This window comes from Rhincodon typus, unplaced genomic scaffold, assembly GCF_021869965.1.
Source record: "Rhincodon typus isolate 14 unplaced genomic scaffold, sRhiTyp1.1 hic_rhity00008586, whole genome shotgun sequence".
In the NCBI taxonomy this organism is placed as follows: Eukaryota; Metazoa; Chordata; class Chondrichthyes; order Orectolobiformes; family Rhincodontidae; genus Rhincodon; species Rhincodon typus.
The window spans coordinates 1-8,619 of record NW_025974224.1 but is presented as its reverse complement, the minus strand read 5'-3'; the positions used below and the strand labels follow the sequence as shown (position 1 = coordinate 8,619).

Genomic DNA, 8,619 nt, shown 5'->3' with positions numbered 1-8,619 from the left:
TCGATTGGTAAGTACTTCTTTTCCCATTTTACACTGAGCCAAATCCTTTGCAACCTCATTTCAATGTGCCAAAGATGATCCACCTGGAAAAGCACAAGGTTCCAGTTCATTCCTCTCAATCACAAATAACATCAGTCACATCTTCCACTTTTCAGCTGTTACTCCTTCGGACCATTATAATCCATTTTCAGCGATTGTTCCGGGATTAAACATTCAAAATTCATATTTTAATGTCGGTGCCCTCATCCTTGAGTTGCCCATGCGACTGTCAGTCACTTTGAGAGACGGTGAATCTGCTTCAAATAAACCCAGTCATTTCTGTTACAGACTGTGTGAAATGCGTGTCTGTCTGCCCAGTCTCACTCAATACATTCAGCACTTTGTTTGTTCGGTACATCAGCAAATTCGGCAGCTTCACATCTGGGGACTGGATTTTCACAGTTCGGTTAAAAAGATTCGAAGGTCAAGAAGAATTTGGTGCAGCCTTTGTGAAATGTAAAATGATTTTCGCCCTTTTCCACACGGGAACAACTGTTCAGAAGGAACAGGTTTCCACTCGTTGTGTCAAATGAGGTTTCCCAAGTGAGGCTCAGAGTAAGTTCCACTCACTTGGAGATTGTGTCAATATTGCTCTGAACTTTACTGAGCGGGATGGAATCCCCCTGTGTTTTCCTGAGCCTGTGCTTGGTGCATTGAGAGGTTTGGCCCCAGGTGGAGGATCTTGCCTCCCAAGGATGGACACGAAGCGGCTGATTGAATCTGCTGTGGCCGCTTTCTGCTGGCAGCGGAGGATTGGAGAGTGCGGGGTCAAATCCTTCTGCTTGTCCCTGTCTCACTCCGTGTGGAGCAGGGAAAGAGAAACTCATTCATGAGTTTATTTGATTCCAATCTCTTCATAGATTTCTATGAATTAAATGAAGGTACATTTTGATAATAACTGTATTAAAACCTGTATGTCCGGGGTCTGACTGGATAACTGTGGAGCTGACAAAGTTTCGAAGCTATCTCCTGAAGGTACAATCCCGATTGACAATCTCCTGTGTCACCGGAAACGTCGATGAGCAGGAAAACACAAGAGGCTGCATTCCTGGGTAGTCTCAAAACACCAGTCTTTCTCTCAATATCCGAATGCACTGACCAATTGCAAAACAGAAACTGTTAACATTAGGTTCTGCAAAAGCTCCTAATGCAGGGAGTCAGCCTCATTGCGCAGCTGGAGGCCTTTCAGTTTTCAGAACCTATCACCGGTTTATGTGTGATGCTTACATGCAGTAGAGTTGTGGTGTTAGCACGGACATGAGCAAGAACGGTAACATTCACAGCGTGAACAACCAACAAAGATAAACACCATCACTTCTTCACTTCAAGGTCCCTGATTTGTGAAGCCGTGAGTTTTACTGGCAAAGAAAATACATTTGTCGTCAGGAGGCTGCTTCAGTGTCTCCTCTTTGTCTGCTCGATTCACCATGAACTTCCTTTCTGCAGTTCCACAAGCACTTCTGCTTCTCCTTTTCTTGTATTCTCATCCCTTCATTCACAGTTTGGTCGGAATAACGAGGTGAGGCTGGATAAACTGTAGCCTTACCGGGGAATGTTGTGGTAATGGCGCAGATATTTTTCTTTTCCTTTCTGTCAGTTAGCAGCCATTTCGAATGGAGAATTGGTCCTTTCTGTGTCTACCACAATATGTGTCTCCATTTGTCTCTCTTTGACTCTGTGTATCCACCTCACCCCCTTTCACACTCTCCGACACTCCATTGCCCACATCCCTCATTCCCCATTTCTGCTCTTTGAAAAGATCACCCTCATTCATTTTTACACCAACGGTAAAGACATCGCTATAATACTATAATTGTGGTGGCATTGTTTTTTTTTTACTGGTGGATGAGGAATTCTATTTTGAATTCTGAAGATTCACAATCTTTTGAGACCAGAAATGACTCCTCACCTCAGTCAAAACAGACAGACACACTATCCAAGGAATGTGAGCCCAGTACGAGACACCCCACTGTCAAAGTGCTTCCGAATTTCAGACTTTTCAAACAGCAGAAATGGGAAATGGGGGATATGGACAATGGAGTGTCGGAGCATGTGAAAGAGGGTGAGGTGAATACACAAAATCAAAGAGAGACAAATAGAGACACATATTGTGGTCGACACTGAAAGGACAATTCTCCATTTCACATGGCTGCTAACTGACAGAAAAGAAAAGAAAAAGGCAACCATTTAAGCAGAGCTTTTCAGCACCTCATGGCAACGGAAGCAGCATTACAGCTGATGAAGTCCTTTTTAAGTTGTAAAGTTGGCGTGAGTAAGCTAATGAGAGAGTGAATTTGATAATTACGTTGATTCGACAGATAAAGCGAATAATTTCTCCCGACATTATAACATCGAAATGCATAATTAACCTAGTAGGGATGAATGGTCACCGGACCTGAAACCTCAGCTCTGTTTCTCTCTAAAGATGCTGCCAAGCCTGCTGAGTTTCTCTACCAATTTCTGTTTTGTGTCAGATTGCCTCAGTTCTTTGTTTTAAGTTAACCCACACAACGTTTGGGACAAATCAGATTAGCTGCTAGCTCCTGATCAGTCAGAACTGCTGGCACCACGATAAATTAGCGTAACAGAACTTCTATCCCCTGACTGGGAATTAAACCCAGGCTGCAGCGCTGAAAGCGCTAAATCCTAACCACTGGACCATCAAGAAATGGACCATCAAGAAATACAACAGAGCAGCTCGTGTCTTTTCTTAATGACACTGCTTTTACGTTTTCATTTCTGATCATATTCGCTGCAGATCGGTTTCTCCGTCTCTGAGTTTTTAACAGCGTGGAAGAAGACCATTTGGCCCATCGTTTCAGTACAGCTCATCAAACCTCCATCCATTCTAGTCCCAGTTTCCAGCATTTAGCCCACAGCCTTGTGTGCTTGACTTTACGAAGGCAAATGTCAATGCATTTATCCCTGTGATGTCAAATAACACAACAAATGGACCTGAAATTTGAGATAGTAAAACTGTGTTAATACCCGCTTGAGGAACTCATCCTCATTTTCACCCACAGAGGGAGACACAGGGGCGCATCCCCGAGAGTGACAGAGACCTCAGGATTATACCTGCTCCATGTGCTTCACGTCCGCTTTCCGTCCCCAGGCACAAGCTTCTGCGATAAAAGGCAGCTTTAGGTTGAACACGAACAACTTCTCCGGACAATGAGAACTGTTTCCGTGAGCTGGGATATAAAATGGACAGTGAGCTGAAATAGTCTCACAGGCTGCTCACGTGCAACTTTCCATTTCGAATACTCACCGACCCAATCACTGCAGTACCTTAAATCGTGTGAGGTTTTATGCTTCTTGCTCTCCAACAGGCAGTGATTGGCATATGTACCTCTTAACCGATTTGGGTGAAATATTCGTCGGCCACCTCTCCTGTAATACCTTTCGCAAACAAGAATACAACGAGCAAACGCCTTTCAGCCCTCCACCGTAGTCAGCGGTATTCAAACAGCGCAGGGATAGCCAATCGATTTACAGTCCAGCGCCTTGACCACTCGGCCATGACTATACACGTTGCAGCACTGGCTCTGCTTTCCAGGTCTCTCTCTATCTCTGTGGAACTGAGGAAGAGTGAATCATGACTCGGTTTGTTTGAATCCAATCACTTCGCAGATTTCTAAAGGGTTAAATTCAGTACATGGTAAATCCGGCTGTTTCGTCCCAACAGATGGGATACACATTCGTTTAAAAACAAAAACATAAATTTCAGGAAAAGCTCAGCAGATCTGGCAGAGAATCAGTGTCAACGTTTCAGAACTCTGTTTTATCCCACAGGTACTGCCAAACCTGCTGAGTTTCTACAGCAGTTTTTGTTTGTTTCATTGTCCCGTAGCCGAGATGAGATTTGAATTCCTGATGTGCAAGAACGAGAATCCGTTCAATGTTACAAGTCAGTTCATGTCCCGAGAACACCAGAGTCAATGTCCCAGCCTTTAAAAGAAGGGGCAGTTGTCTTCACTGTTTGCGCTCAGTCGGAAATTTCGCTCTTCATTCTCCTGTGATTCCGGTTCCCAAGAGTTTCTAAAGATTCAAAAAGCTGGAGACTGGGTTTTCTGTTTTGCTTCCTGAACATCGCCCCACCCCCCACTTCCAACTGTCAATATTTTCCCAAAATCTCTTCACAATCCTCCGCCTTGCAACATGTCCAGGGATGAGGAAATCCCGTTTAGTGGAGTGATTCCCGAGATCGGAAATGTTCTCTTTGGAGCAAAAAAGTTTAACCAGAGATTTCCTGGGGCTGTTCACAACAGTGGGGGAGGGAGTGGCGGGAATAGGCGGGGTGATGGTCGGAAGAAACTGTAGCCACTGACCAGGGTCAGTTACCAGAGGACTGCAATTCCAGATATTTAATGCAAACCATTTATGTAGATTAAACACAGAGAATACTGCAGAAACTCAACACGTTTCGTGGTACCTGTGGAAAGAGAAACAGCTAAAGTTTTGAGTATGGTAAGTTTCTTGTTCAGAACTCGTGTTTCCTGAATGTCAATAAATGACCAGACTCGCCGGTGGGGTGGTGAGACGGATTTTCTCGAGTTTGAGCGATAACTCATTGATCAGAAGGTTATTTGAAAAAAGCATACGTGCTCAGGGAACGTAGTCGGCAGGATTTGAACCTGCGCGGGGAAACCCCCATGGATTTCAAATCCATCGCCTTAACCACTCGGCCACGACTACAAGGGTGGCACTGTTTTTTAACATTTCTCATGGAATGGGTTTAAAAGGAAAGAGGAGCATTCGGCTTGTCTTGTCCGTGCCGCAGCCCTTATATTTATTGTCATCCTGTATTTGATGAGAACGGAGATTGAATTGAACTACATTATCGAGAAATAGAGTGAATGGGAAGAATCCATTTCTATGAGCAGAGAGATTAATAGATCAATGGATTGAGAAAGAAAGATGTATTTGTATTTTGAAAGCGCCTTTAACCAATGGAGTACTTTTGAAGCAGATTCTTCATTGGCCAATCTGATGCGCAAATCAGGGCAGTTTGTTTAACCACAGGTCAAAAACGAAATGGTTTCAGATACTCACAATTGGCGCTGGATGTGCCAGTGAGTTCATAACTAACTTTGGGGGTTTGCTGTGCTCTGATTTACACCCGGATGAGGGGGATATTCTCCCATTCAGAGAGGAACAAATCTGAGGAATTCTTCCAACAGAGTTCTGATAAGGCTGGGTGTATTCAAGGCTGAGATAGACAGAGATTTAGTCATTTAGGGATTTAAAGGCGACTGTGATAAGGCAGAAAAGTGGAGTTGAGGATTAGCCATGATCTCATTTAAAGATGTAATTGACTTGATGGGCCAAAATGCTTCCATCTGTCCCAATGTCTTATCTGTCATTTGAAAAATGCGAGACAATTGTAAAGGAAGAAATCAAGGTCGTTTATAAAAAAAGTTAATTCCAGTCAAACACAGTCAACATCGTTTGTTGAAAGGCAAATCACACTTGTTAATTGTGCCAGACTTCTTTGGTAATATTACAAGCACAGTTGATGAAGGCAAACGGCAGATGAAGTGCATTTGAATTTTTAGCAGGCACTCAATAAGGAGCCATATCTCAGGTCATTGCACAAGGTAGGGGTTTACGCTGTTAGGTATAAACGAGCATGGGCTGCCCATTGTTCAATTAACATAAAATACAGAATCGGGATTAATGGGTATTTTTCAAGTTGGAAAGATATGATTTGTGGAGTGTCAGAATGGTCAGTCATAGGGCTACAATTATTTATCTCTGTATAAATGACTTGGAGGAAGTGCCAGAGTGTAATGTGTTCAGTTTTGCAGAAGATACGAAATAGGCGGAGGGCATGTTGTGATGAGGATATGTGAATCTGCAAAGGGATATAGATAGGTTGAGTGAGTGGACAAAAACTTGGCTCATGCAGTTTCATGTCGGCAGTATGAGTTCTTGTCCTTTGGTAGGAAGAGTCAAAAGGTAGACTACTATTAAAATCGAGAGAAATTTCCAAAAAAAAAGGTACAAAGGAACCTGAGAGTTCTTGAGCATGAAGCAAACAAAGGTGAATGACATATTTATTTTTCTGGCAAAAAATGGCCTCCTTTCCTAAAGTTCACAATGAAAGAAACTAAGTACGTGCAAATTAATCGAAGGCCAGGATATGTCCAGTGTTGTTCTATAGGACATATTTGATATATTGTTTATGGTTCGGTAAACTTTATTTGCAATGGAGCTGGGAGTGGGAGAGGGGGAAATTAAGGTCACCTATGATTATTGTCTTCCCTTTATCTGTCACACACAATCTGTTTTTTATACGTTTGTTTTCATGTTGTGGTTACTGTTAGTAGGCTTGTAGACTACACCCACTGGGGACTTCTTTCCCTCGCTGTTCCTTATCTCCACATAAACAGATTCCACATACTTATCTCCTGAATCAAGGTAATCTCTAACCATTGCACAAATGTCACCACAACCTGGGCATTTCACACGCCTCTGTATGCCTTCTTGCACTATTAATTGATCCTCTACTGTGTTACTATTGCATATATTAAGGGAAAATAAAAAGGAAAACAAACACTGCCGTGATTCGGATTCGAGTCGAAGCTGCCGTGGATATATGCAGAGTATTGGCCATTATACGACCATGGCGCTTAATAACGAGGCACCAGGAAACGTCCAATAAGCACACTGCTGGAGGGCATGCCAGGAGCAGCACCAGAAACACAACAGAAATACTCAAATAGCATACTGAAACGAGTGGACAAAATCTATCGAATGCAGGGCCATGGAGGATGTCAATGTCCAGCATTCAGAGTATAGAAAACTGAGGTTGATAGATTTCGATAGATTAAACATATTAAGAAATCATGGGATAGTGCAGAAAAATGGCAGTGAAGCAGGAGTTCATACATAATTTCATTGATCAGCGAGGCAGGTTCAATGGACTGAGTGGCTACATTATATTTGTTATGTTCCAAAATAAAAAAAATTACTTTCTTATATTCACTTGGCAAATGTAATTAATATTCGGGTGGAAATGAAGTAATTCTTCTGGGCTCCCGTCTTGTATATATTTCTCAATTGTAAATCGAGTTTTACATCGGCTGCATCAGCAGTTTCCTCACACAAGGAAGTAACCAGTGCTGCAGAAGATCACTTCACCCCAGTTCCCAGTCCTGGAATCAGAGAAATTCAGTGCCCTAACATTCTATATATGAAGGGTCAATCGGATTCTAATCCTAAATCCCTATTCCGGTCAATCCCTGAAAAACTTGATAACCTTTGCTCAGCACAATATCTCTCTATCTGCCTTAAAAATATTCAAGAACTCTGCAGGTTGCAGCGGAGATTTACAAGAATGTTGCCAGGACTGGATAAGATGAAACTTTGCAGAATGTTTGGTTAGGCTGGGACTGTTCTCCTTGGAACACAGGAGGCTGACTGGAGTTTATAACCATATAACAGCATTTATTAACATTCAATATTCTTAGGGGCCTTGACAGCGTAGATATGGACGAATGGTTTCCCTGATCACGACAGAGAAGGACCATAGGACATCATATCCGAATAAGGTTTAGCCCATTTAATTCGGATATGAGGAGGAATTTCTTGCTCAGGGGGTAGTGAACTTGTGGAATTCTTTCCCGCAGACGGCTGTTGAGGCTGGATTGTTGGGTATTGTCAAACTGAGCTAGACAGACGTCTAATCAGTAAGATGGTCAAGAGTTATCCAGGTCAGGCAGCAGAATGGAGTTGAAGATTATCATTGAAAGATGCAGCAGACTCGTTGGGCCGAATATTTCTGCTCCTAATTTATTCCTACTGCTCCTCCATCAATTTGTCCATGGTCTTATTTTATCGATAGGTCCAACATTGTTTGGGGGGTAGACTTGGATAAAATTGTAGTCTTAGTTTCACGCTGTCACGCCTTGAAGCTAATCACGGCCCTTTCACTCCGCTCCCTCTGCATTTGTTTTCCACCGATAATATTTTGGATTCTTCCAAACTGAATTGAAAGTCATTCTAAGTAAGACTGACTGCCAGCACCACCCCACAAACACTCAACGGCCTGGTTTATCTTTGTTAAGAAGCCCTGTCCACTGTGACTACTCACACAACAGCAACATGGAGTCATTCTCTGTCTGAATTTTAAACCAAGGTTACAGTGGAGAAAGCTCCTTCCTAACGACGAGAACATTAAAGAAGCTACAACTTAACAGTGAAAGTTGGTTCATCAGCATTTCTTCTGCCTTGTTCTTTATTCCTTGTGTAAGTGAATTAAATGTGCCTCTCAGTCTGTCACAGGCTTTCACTTTTGTTGTTTTTACAGAGATTTGCCTTTACACTTCGAAAATACTGGGAATACTCACAATCCTGTCCCTCCCTACCCGCGAATATTTGATCAAAATAAAACATGTCACACAGGAAGAAGAAATCTTCAGTGTCTTGGAAAACCTTCAGTTGGAGTCCTCTCAGTTCTCTGCTGTAATCTTAGCAAAAAGATCATTCTCGCTTGGATTCTGTTCGTCACAGAGCGTTCGAGGAGACCGTAAAGATCCGATGCATCTTCAGTGCGTCCTATTTCTTGAATTTCAAAAT

General features: G+C 42.6%; 1 non-coding gene across 1 annotated transcript; it reads right to left on the bottom strand.

Moving 5' to 3' along the window:
• Positions 1 to 4,652: 4,652 nt before the first annotated feature.
• On the bottom strand, positions 4,653 to 4,734 carry trnas-uga. The gene has a single exon. It is a non-coding gene; the product is annotated as a tRNA-Ser (tRNA).
• Positions 4,735 to 8,619: the final 3,885 nt, after the last annotated feature.